The following is an 11,284-nucleotide window of genomic DNA, read 5'->3' as shown; positions in this document are numbered from 1 at the left end:
CAGGGTCACATAGCTGAGGCAGGGCTAAAATCCTCCGTAGTTTTATCCTGTCCTTTCTTTTGGTAACGGCAGCTGAATTTCCTCCTCTTCCTGCTCAGGCCACATGCTTCGTGTGGGACTCATTCTCAGCCCTCAGCTCCAGGCCTGGCGAATCTATGTCATCTATCACCCAAGCCTCCGTGATTAGCTTGAGGATAGAGGCACGACCCAGTCCAGACCAATCATAGCGAATCCCTGGGTTTTTGCTGGAGCTGCTCTCCATGGATGGTTGAATCAATAGGATATAAGTCTTGAGCTACTGGGGGCTGTCTCAGTGTCTCTAGGTTGAGAATGGAGCTAACACAGGGGAAAGCAGAGCTGAAATATGGAGAGAGCCAGACGATGCTTGATGATGTTTGAGCACCTGGATCCAGCCATGCCTGAAGTTGGATCTTTTAGTTACATGAACCAATAAGTTCCCTTTTTGTTTATGTCAGTTTTGACTGATTTTCTGACTTATACATACGATTTTGTGCTTTTTTTCACCAAGGGACAGGAATTACTGTATTTTTCTGTTTTACTGATAAGGAAATGGAGGCTCAGTCCATTTGTAATCAGATGCTTCAAGTCTCGCCAGATTCAAGATTTGATGACCTCCCTTTTGTGTTGGGAATGGCCCACACAGGAACTCTTCTTTGCTTCTGCCCCCTGCTTCAGTGCAGACACACTCTATCCTGTTTCACAAGGGGGTGGTAAACACAATATCCACTACAGAGTAGGTGCTAAAACATTGCTGAAATGAAATAAGGAAAGAATGCCCCTTTAAAAAAAAACTGTGTAAAGTGTATAATGAGGCAGTTCATCAAGAAATGCAAATGACTCAGCCCTAAAAGATACCCAGCTTCACTAATAATTAAGAAATACAAATAAAACAGCTATCATCTTTCACTCATGAGTTTGTCAAGGAGCTAAAGGTTTCCTAACAGCTGAGGGCAGGGAAATAGGCTGTTTCCTGGGCTGAGGCAGCAGGAGGGGAAGGGGCACAGTCTCTTTGGAGGGCTGTGTGGCAATGTCTGTGAAATGTAAACAGTGTACAAGCCATTTGCCCTCCAGTTTAGAATGTATTCTACAAAGAAACTCCAACAAATACGCAGAGATGCAAGTAGAAAGCTGTCCAGTAGAGAATTATTTTTAATAGCAAAAACCAAAACTGAAAAAAAACAGAACAAAACTGGAAACAAATGCCCACCAAAATGGATCTGCACGAATCCCAGTATCCAAGACATGGAAAACATTTTAGCTGCTAGAAATAATGAGGCAGCCCCAGATGTGTGGGGGTGGAAAGGTGGCCAGGGTATAGCATGTGGCTGGGGGAGAACAGGATGTGTGATATGATGCCATTTATGCTGAAAATGAAATCTAATCAAAGTTAAGATGAAGATAAGTTGGGAAGTAGAATTAGGGGGTCAGGGGACTTCTATTTCAATGAATTAATCCTCTTTACAATTTGATTTTTAAAAATTATGAACACTTTACAATTTGTTTACTCCTTTGGATACCCAATAATGCACAAAATTTCAAAAGGCACAAGGTGAAGATGTATAATTCTGCAGTTCTCTCAACTATCTGAGATAGAATTAATTTATTCCCAGTATGCATTTAGTGTATTTAGAAGGAGGAGGAGGAGAATGAGTGAGAAAGGGTGGGGGACACAGGCAGCTGCTGCTCTGCGATCGGCAGCTGTGGTCAGGTGTGGAGGTGGGCTGCCCTTTTTGGGGTCACTCTGTCCTTGGTTTCCTGGCGCCAGGCCTTCCTAACCCCACTGGAGCACTAGCAAAGGCCTTTGGTGATGCTCTGCCCGTGACTACTGGCTGTGGTTCTGCTAGGTCCGGGTCCTACATCTCAGGGCTACAGGGAGTGAGGCGCTGGAATCCCCCAGGACTGCCCCCTTCTTGCCAGCTCCCCTCCAGCCAGGCCTGCCTGGCAGATGCCCAAACACTCATTAGGCAAGACAGGTCTGTAGGCAGATATTTATCCCTGTGCAGCTGTGGGCTGTGAGGAGGCAGCAGGTGCGGGGCAGAGTCCTGTTTACCTAGCGCTGAGCCTGGTAGGCGCTGCCTATTTGCTGAGCTCCCTTCCCGGCCTGGCTCAGGTTGGGCAAGCTCTGCCCTCTTCCTCCCTCCCTCCTCCCTGTGCTGTGCTGTTCAAGGGGGCTAGTCATTCTTCCCTCCTCTTTCCTGAGCTGACTGCTGCTCATTCTTCTGTCTCAGCTTCAACACTCCCTCTTCAGGGCCTCCCTGACTACCCTCACTCCAGAGTGGCTGTTGCCACGGCCCACAGTTCCCCATCGCGGTCATTACTTATTTCCCACAGTTACCAGGTTAGTGTTGGTCTTCTCTGCTAGATGCCAGATGAGCAGAGACTGGGACAGTTGCACTCACCCCTATTTCCCCAGCCCCTCCCATAGGGCCTGGCACTCAGGTAGTGCTCCTCAGGCATTTGAGTGTCAGCCTGAATGAAGGCAGGCAGAGAGCCCTGCATGGGCAAAAGGCACAGATGTGTGACGGAGGGTGGCGAGGAGAGGGGGGCGGTGACGATGTATGGTGGGGAGTGGCAGGATTGGAGGCTGGAGAGCGAGGTGGGGTATTGAGCACCTCCTCGTCCTCTCCTTACTCTGAAAGCCTTTGAATGCCACATCTGGGAGTTCAGGTTTTATCTAGTCAGAAATAGGAAACTGTTGGGTAAAGAAAATGCAAATAATACAACCAATGAGAGAATGACAAGCCAGATATTTCATGCTGAATGGTAAATTCTGAAGTTCCTACAGTGGCCTGTGAGGCCCTGCAGCATCTGCTGCCCACCACACCCCTTCCCCATCTCCTTCCCCTACTCTCTGCAGCCACACTGGTCTCCTTGCTGTTTCCTGAACATCGCAGGTATAATTCAGCCTCAGGGCCTGCTGTGGTCCAACTGTGTCCTTCTCAATCTGTAAGTTGAAACCTAATCCCCAGTGTGAGGGTATTAGGAAGGGGGGCGTTTGGGAGGTGAGTAGGTCATGAGGGTGGAGTCCTCACAAATGGAATTAGTGCCCTTATCAAAGAGGCCCGCCTTGTCCTTTCCACTATGTGGGGACATGGTGAGAAAGTGCCATCTGTGAACCAGAAAGCAGACTGTCTGTCATTAGACACCGAATCTGCTGGTGCCCTGATCATGGACTTCTCCGCCTCTGGAATGGTTAGAAGTAGTTACGTTGTTTATAAGCTTCCCATTTTAATGGTATTTTGTTATAGCAGCCCCGGCAGACTAAGGGCCTTTGCACTTGCCATTTCTGTGCTTTTCCCTTGGATATCATGGTTTATCTCCTTTGTTTAAACCTCAGCCTCCTATGGCATCTTACCAGAGAGGCCTTCCATGACACCATGAACAAAGGAGCCTCACCCCCCTCCCCAGTGCCCTGATCCTGCTTTATTTTCCTCTCTAGTATTTGTATCTGTTTACTTGTCTATTGTGTGTCTTCTCCCCACGGATGTCAGCTCTGAGAAGGCAGGAGTATATCATTTCTCTGATTCCCAGCTGTGTCCTCTGAGCCTGGAACATATACCTTTAGGCTTAATAAATGCTCGTAGAATAAATGAATGAATGAATGAATGAATGAATGTGTAGTATTAAGCTAAGCCACCCCGGTCCTGGAATGATGTTAACTGTTGCTCACCGGTTCTGTCCTATTCCAGAGCTCACACACAGCCTTGAGTTCCTTTGCTCTGCACATCAGCCAGGTGGGGAGTGCAGGTCAACATTATTATCTGCCTTAAATAATAATTATCAATGACACAAAAGCATCATGATCACCTGGACAGAAACCAAAATGAAATGCCTGCAGGCTCATGACGTCAGCAAATCAGTTTCTAAAATATGATGTGCAGGAATTGTGACAAAGAGGATGGAGTCTGCATTGTGAGGCAGATTTTCCCTGTGTTCAATTCCCAGCTCAGCTATTTACTTACTCTGTGACCTGGGACCATTCAAGCCCCTTCTGTGAGCCTCAGCTATCCCTTCTGTCAACGGAGATCATGATTCCCTTGAATAGATCTAGTGAAGAAGGCATTTGGACCTAGGCATTTCCTGGGCTGCACCATCCACTGTGTTTCCTTTTTGGTGCCAGCATAATATTCCACCAAGTAGAGTTACATGCTTTGTTTAATCAGGTGGCTATTTCCAGACATGGTAACAGTAGCCTCCATTTACTGATCTGCTAGGTGCAAGGCCAAGCACTGCACCTTCCTTATCCCTCCTTCAGTCCTCGCTGCAGCCCCATCAGGTGGGTGCTGTTAATATTTCCATTTTGCATATGAGGTTAAGCAGCTTGTCCAAGGCCACACAGCCCCCCTAAATGGAAGATAATGGAGTTGAAAGCCAAGTTGTCAAATCCAAGAGCTTTCAACTCTGTGCTTTGGTGGGATTTTTGTCCCCCATTTTGCAGATGGAAAATGAGGCTTGGGGAGGCCAGCAACTTGCCCAGGGCAACAGTGAGCAGAGCTGGGATGAGTCAGAATCCAAGTCTACCAATTCTTTTTTATTTTATTTTATTTTTTATTGAGATGGAGTCTCACTCTGTCACCCAGGCTGGAGTGCAGTAGCGCAATCTCGGTTCACTGCAGCCTCCACCTCCCAGGTTCAAGCAATTCTCCGGCCTCAGCCTCCCAAGTAGCTGGGACTACAGGCATGCACTATGACACACGGCTAATTTTTGTGTTTTTAGTAGAGATGGTGTTTCACCATGTTGGCCAGGCTGGTCTCAAACTCCTGACCTCAAGTGATCCACATGCCTGGACCTCCCAAAATGCTAGGATTACACGCGTGAGCCACTGTGCTGGCCCAAGTCTACCAGTTCTTAACTTATGCTTTCCTCCAGACCTGCCTTCTCACCCTGGGACAGTATCCACGGGTCTTATTTTTCCTGAAGCGGGGACAGTTAAGTGGCTGGGGAGAGAGTGGCCCTCTGGTTTCTGCTCCATACCTAGCTGAAGGCTTCAGGATAAGGAGAAGAATCGCTGGTGAGCAGAGGAAACCTATTTCTGCTCTGGAAATGGCTCTTCTCTCCCTTTCTCTTCCCCCAGCTCTTTCTTCCCTCCCCTCCCCTTCCTACCCCCCAGAGCTCCGTACCAATTAATCAGCAGACAATGGAGGCTCCAGCTGGGACAAGTGGGCTGGACTCATTAGTACAGAATGACATTAATATCAGAGTCTTTTGAGACAAGTGCATGATTCAGGGCAGATGCCTATGGAGGGCTGGCTCTGAAGCTGGTGTGGGAAATGGAACCACGGTCAAAGACAGAGAGAACCGTGTATACGTGGATGGACAACCAGGCCGGGTCCCCGGGATGCCTGAGGGGAAGAAGGGGCAAAGCAGCTCTGCTTTGGGCAGGGTCCCTGTCCTCTTGTGCAGCCTGACTTCTCCCTCCTCCCTGCTTGGGAGGCCTGCATGGGTCACTGGGTCACTGTAACCCTGGGCAAGCCGGAGAGGCAGCGGGGCATGGAGGCCTTCAGGGCTGGATGGGCTGGGGCCGGGTCCCAGCTGCATCTCCTCTCCCCTCTACCTGTGGCTCCAGCAACTCACTTCATATCTTTGGGCCTGTGTCTCTTCATCTGAACTACAGGGTAGTGATAGCTGCCTCTCAGGCTGGTGAGAGGATCATGGAATGAGGTGGACACACGTTGTAGAATGTGGACTAGCGGGGAGTGAAGCGCATCTTCACCATCTCCTCCTTCATTGTTCTTTACACAGTGGGGATAAATGTCAAAAGTCTTCCTTTAGGGGCAACAGGAATCAAACCAGCTCCTGCAGGGAGCTTTAGAGATAGAGTTCTGCCTGGTTCCTATGCTCTTCATTTCTTCACTCACTCAGATATTCATTCATTGATTGATCCACTCACATGTGTACCGAGCACCTCTCACATTGGCATAATGTGGCACTGGGGATAAAAAGGTGGATGGGACACCATCGCTACCTCGGAGGGACTCTTCGTCTAGTGAGGAGGCTTTCCCTGCCTGGAGGACATGTGTGTGGTCAGAGAGAGCTTTGCAGAGGGGAGGCCATACAGCTGTCCTTGTGGTTTAAGGAGTTTGCCAAGTGGCCTGGGGTGGGGCAGTAGGGACATCATTTATTTGAAAAATATTTATTGACTGACTACTACATGCCAGGCACTGTCCTCAGTGTGGGGACACGGCTGTGGACAGCAGAGATGAAACTCTGCCTTCAAGGAGACGGCATTCTGGTGGAAGGTCGTAGAAGCCACCAAGCAGTGAGGGGGCGGTGACAGGGCTGCTGTTTCGTACCGGCTGGTGCAGCAGGCCTCGGCGAGAGGCGCCATCTGGGCAGAGATCTGCAGGGGCCGGGGGAGTGGCCCACAGGGATACGGGAGCGGAGGGACTCTCTCTGGGCTCTGGGAGAAACAGGACACCCAAGCTGCAGGGGAGGTGGGGGTGTGAGGTACAATGGGGTGTGGAGGTGTCCCCGGTCATCTCAGGCTTTGTAGGTCTGGCTGCTGGAAAATTACAGGATGCCCAGTTACACTGGAATTTTAGATAAACAGCAAATAATTTTTTAGTATAAGTGTGTCCCACGCAAGTTTGCCTTTCTGTGAAATTCAAAAAAAGATTTTTAGTTCCTAATATCCCTTTCTTCTTTTTAAAACATTGTTTTAATTGACCAATAAAAATTGCATATACTTATGGCCTACAACATGATGTTTTGGAATATGTATACAATTATGGGATGACTAAATCGAGCTAATTAACATATGCATTACTTCCCACATCTTTTTTTCCCCTGTGGTGAGAACACTTAAAATCTACTCTTAGCACTCTTAGCGATTTTCAAGAATGCAGTGTACTGTCGTTAGCTATACTGCCACGGCGTACCATGGAGCTCTTGCACTTACTCTCCCTAACTGGAACTTTGTGTCCTTTGACCCACAGCTCCCCAGTTCTCACCCCCTGCCCTCCCAGCCTCTGGTAGCCACCATTCTACTTTCTGCTTCAATGAATTTGGCTTTTTCAGAGTTTGCATGTCCGTGTGAGATCACATGGTATTTGTTTTTCTGTGTCTGGCTTATTTCACTTAACATGTCCTTGAAATTCAAACCTAACGGGCATCCTGCCTTTTTGTTTGTGAAATCTGTCCACCCTAGCTGTGGCCTCCCTAAGACTTTGACTTTACTCTGAGATGGAAGCCACGGGAAGCTTTGGGGTGCAGGAGAGATGAGGTGTGACCAGTTTTAAAGGGTCCTGGGTTGTGAGCAGACTGTGGCTGGCAAGGGCCGAAGCTGGGGGCCACTGGAGGTGGGAGGTGGGATGGAGGCGCCAGGAGGGAGTGTGCAGGTGCTGAGGGGAGTCTGTATGTGTTTCGAAGACAGAGCTGACCCCATTTGCTAATGCATTTGTTGTGGGATGGGAGAGATGGGGACATGGAGGACTTCTGGGCTTTTGACCTGAGCAACCGGAAAGATTGCAGGAGGATCCCATGCTTATGTGTGTGTGTGTGTGTGTGTGTGTGTGTTCGCGTGTGCTTTTGGACACATGGTTCAGAGATGCCCACTGGACAACCAGGAGGAGACATGCAGTGGGCAGCTGGGCACATGAGCCTGGAGTTCAGAGAGAATCATTCATTCGTCATCAGCTCAGATGTCATTTAGAGCTGAGCACCTGCCCAAGGCGGAGGAGGTGTGTAGGTAGGGAAGCAGCCCTACTCCAACATCTGCAGAGGCCTGGAGGCTGGAAGGCCCTGGTGAACACTGATGGTCAGGCCCAGGTGGTGTGGGAAATGAGACTGGCATGGCCTGGAGGCAGAGAGCCATGAGGAGTGCTGAGAAGGGGAGTGACATAGTCAGATGTGTGTGTTTTAGAAGGGTGCCTCCGGGGCAGGGTGGAGGGGATGGAGCGAGGCCAGGAGGGCAGAAAGGGGACTGTGGCACCAGTGCTGCCCCAGGACAGCAACCAGGGACTTGGTGGGGACGGTGTGCAGGGAGACAGAAGGGAGGGTGGTTTGTGTGTGGTGCTGCGGACAGGGCTGGGCAGCAGGATGGATGTGGGGTACAGGAGGACGGCTGGGGGCAGAGAGAGAGGCTTTTGTATTTGCCTCAGAGGAGTGCAGAGTGTCCCCACCCCACCCCCAGCAGCCCACGGCCCGCTGTGCTTGTTAGCAAGGAACACTCCTCAGAGGGAACATATGTGCTGTTATTTTTAGGTGATTAGCCGCACGTCGTGGAGCGTTTGTTTGCCAGTCGTGGGTAAACAAAAGCCATTTGTCAAAATGAGATGTTCCAGCCTCGTCCTCCCTTCGGCAGGCCAGTCCCCGCGCTGTGAATTCCTGTTGCATCAGCAGCGAGGCTAATTAGCTCCTCGGCTCTTGAATAATAATGGCCACATTTACCGAGAGATTTCTGTGCACCAGGAGCCCTGCAAATGCCATCTATGCAAGAATCACAGGTGCATCTTATTGGCTGCAGTTTGGAGTGGAGGAAACTGAGGCTCAGGGAGGTGGAGCAGTTTGCTCAAGGCCCCACAGCTAGGAAGTTAAAGCTCTGACATTCTCAGGTCTGAATGACCCCAAAGCCTGAGATGGGTGAGGGGGCTGCTCTGTTCTTCTGGAATATCTCCCCTTCCCCATCCTGTGAGCAGAAACTGAGCAACATCACCACCAGCAGCCTAAGGTAATTAGACTGTCACTCCTTGTATGGAGTTCAAATCTCCGCTGCATCCAAGGTCTCTGCTCCGTTTCTCACTTCTGAGTCCTGCACGTGCTGACCTTTCCAGTCTCTGGGCTTTGGACAGCCTCAGAGAGTCAGGTTTGTTTCTGCCACTTCAGGTCTGAGTATGAGCTTGGGCAGGTCGCTGAGATGAAGTGTGTGTGGGCTCATTGGCCAGTGCCCCTCAAGTCAATACCAGTGGAAGGGAGGCTTGGGCAAAGGGGGAGGCTGACCTATGATGCTATCTCAGCAGAAACCTCAGATAGCCTGAGGATGGGATGACCCCTCAGGACTGTTCCGGGTCAAGGCAAAATGTTGGGTACTTGGCACCCCACATTGGTCAGTTCATTTGATGTAGGCCACCCTGGGAATGGAGTGTGAGGGCTGTCAACTTTCTGCAGACGGTACTCCCAGCAGCTGGGGTAATAAGTCCTTTATTCCTGCAGAGGGACCTGAGTGGCACCTTACAGAGTCCTTCACAGTCCACCTCTTGGATCCACTTCATGTAAGTTCTCCGAGAAGCTCTTCTAGGAGGCAACCTGAAGAGGAAAATTACTGGGATGAACTCCAGCCCCTGTCTCTGAAGTTTTAGGGTCTTAGGGCTGCAACTGACATCCTTAGCTGCCCACTCCACTACCCATTATAGACCACCTCACCCTCAGATGACATCTCTGTTGGTCTCCTGATTACCTGAGGGAACTGAGACCCTGGTCACCATGCTATTTTCAGGCCAGGGTTGCTATACCTGTCAACTTACCATCAAAATTGGGCAAGGGAGTACCAAGAAGCACCCAAGGGCATCACCTGGATGTCAAACATATTCCTTCCAGACCCCATGTGCAACCCCTTCTGGATGCCGGGATGCGACTCCTCTTCTTACCACTGGCCCCTTGATGCAAGGACAAGAAACCCACAGTGCCAAGGAGGCGGCTGTGCTTAGACTTTGAGGGACTCTGGCTGTGCCACCTTGCAGAAGTATTTTCTCTTTAGGAACAAGGACCTCTAAACCTACAGAAGCCAGAGTTGAGGGACAGAAAGCACAAATTCTCCAAGTGGGCCACTGGGCCACTTAAGCTTCTACCCCTAAATTCCTAGACCCATGTATTCTGCCCAGTGGGGATGCAGTGCCATATATAGTATTTGATTTGAAGTGATTCTGCATCTTGGAGGATGGTCCTGAAACGTTGTGAAGGCTTGTTTCTGAACTGGCATTGCAGCTCTGTCTTCAGCGGGCCATCACAATGCACCATCGGCCCAGCGGCTTTGGGATCATGTGGTGTGCAGTATTACCAGTGGATCCCTGGTCATGGGCCAGCCCACTCCTGCCCCTCCAGGGTTATTGCTATAAGATGGGCTATTGAGTCAGAAGTGATGTTATATGGCATCCTGTGCCAGTGAATCAAACACTTCATAGACCCTTGAGTAGAGAGCCCACGGGCAGGAAAGGCAAATCTCTATCTGGAACAGGTCTCTATTCCTGATCTTTCCAGGAGGGGGTCCAATGTAGTCATCTGCCACATGCCAGACCAAACCAATCTCAGTTTTATCCTCTTCAGCTGGTGACATGGGAGTCCCCCATGTGGCCATTCAATTGAGCGGAGGCTGCTGGTGCCACAGCGGGGATGATATGGGGTCTGGGCTACCTGCCGTGTAGCTTGCTAGTGTCCTCAAGGCCTGCTCATGTTTGATCTGGGATGTTCTCACCATGTTAGATTGACTGGGTCTGGCAGACCCAGCTCATGACAGGCAGTTCCGGCTGCCTGATCACTCGGTATCTCACGTCTGGGTGTTCTGTGTCACACAAGGTCTAGGAGCACTAGACCAGGACCTGTTTTCAAAAGGTGTATAATCCTTTGCTGCTAATTGTAAGGATTCACTCCCAAATTCTAGGGAGTCTCCAGATCCTAAGGGATTCTCCCACTGTAGCTTGCGTCCTTCTCTGGCATCTCTTCCTGTCACTCACATGGCTGACACCATAGGGTCTGCTGAGTTGTATGGCTCAAGGGATGGGGCTGATGGCTCCAGCAGCCTGGTACTTCTGCAGAGTCCTTTCTTGCTCTAGGAAGAAAGGACTCTTGGCAGCCTTTCATGGCACTGGCCTACAGGGTTGGAGCAGTATTCCCAGCTATGGAATATGTTGCCTCCAGACCTACCTGTCAGGTGTTAGGATTTCGTCTTCATGGTAGGAGGTAAAAGATTAGATAATTTTTCCTTACTTTGTAGGACTAATTTTGTAGGTATGTCCCAGTATTCACCAGACCATTGAATTCCTAGAAATTTTACTCATGTGGTGGCCTCTTCATCTTCAGTAGTTTTCTCTCTCACCCTTTGGCTTCCGGCATGCTAGGTACTGCTTGTCTGTCTGCCTGGTCAGCACGATGACATCCATGTACTGGATCAGCGTGATGTTCTGCAGGGTGTCCGATGATCCAGATCTTTTTGGATGGTCATGACAGAGCCCTGATGAAACTTGTGAATGTATACTGTTGTCCCTTCCATGTGAATGTGAACTCTTTCTGATTCTCTTTCTTGATTGAGATGGAAATGAACATATTCAC

Source organism: Macaca fascicularis, chromosome 6 (genome assembly GCF_037993035.2).
Source record: "Macaca fascicularis isolate 582-1 chromosome 6, T2T-MFA8v1.1".
Classification (NCBI taxonomy): Eukaryota; Metazoa; Chordata; class Mammalia; order Primates; family Cercopithecidae; genus Macaca; species Macaca fascicularis.
The sequence above is the reverse complement of the archived record's forward strand: the minus strand, read 5'-3'. Positions refer to the sequence as shown.